The sequence below is a fragment of the Callorhinchus milii genome, unplaced genomic scaffold (assembly GCF_018977255.1).
Source record: "Callorhinchus milii isolate IMCB2004 unplaced genomic scaffold, IMCB_Cmil_1.0 Scaffold20, whole genome shotgun sequence".
NCBI lineage: Eukaryota > Metazoa > Chordata > Chondrichthyes > Chimaeriformes > Callorhinchidae > Callorhinchus > Callorhinchus milii.
The window spans coordinates 5,393,538-5,394,084 of record NW_024704761.1 but is presented as its reverse complement, the minus strand read 5'-3'; positions in this window follow the sequence as shown (position 1 = coordinate 5,394,084).

Here is a 547-nt window from a genome sequence, read left to right as displayed (position 1 = left end):
AGCAGCCACAAGGGGCGCTCTGCCCAATAATCAGGCACCAGGCAGTTGTCTTATGGGATATGTATTTGTTTTTTTTTCATTGGCTCCCCTTAACAATCCTTGCATTTGATAGAGCGCTTTTCGCGTCGGGAGGACGTCCCAAAGCGCTTCACAGGACACGCTGTAAAGTGAATGGACTGTATATTTGTGGGCGAACGCGGCAGCCGATTGCGCACAGCGACGTCCCACAAACCGTCGTGGATTGAAAATGACCAATGTATTATTGTTTTGGGTTTTGGAGGGATTATTATTATTAGGCTGTGTGTGTGTGTGTGGAGTAAGGAAACTTGCCCAAGGTTTCGCCCTGACCTGCCTGGAATTGAACTCGGGTCTCTCGCTTGCAAAGCGAGTGCTCTAACCACTGAGCTACAGGACTCCCTTGGGGCTGACACACGAGGAAACCCATCAACATTGCCAGACAGTGTCCAAACCAAACTGAGGAAATTCCACCCTAGCCCGCCTCCACGCGAAAATTCCAGATTGTTGCACTAATAATAATAATAATAAT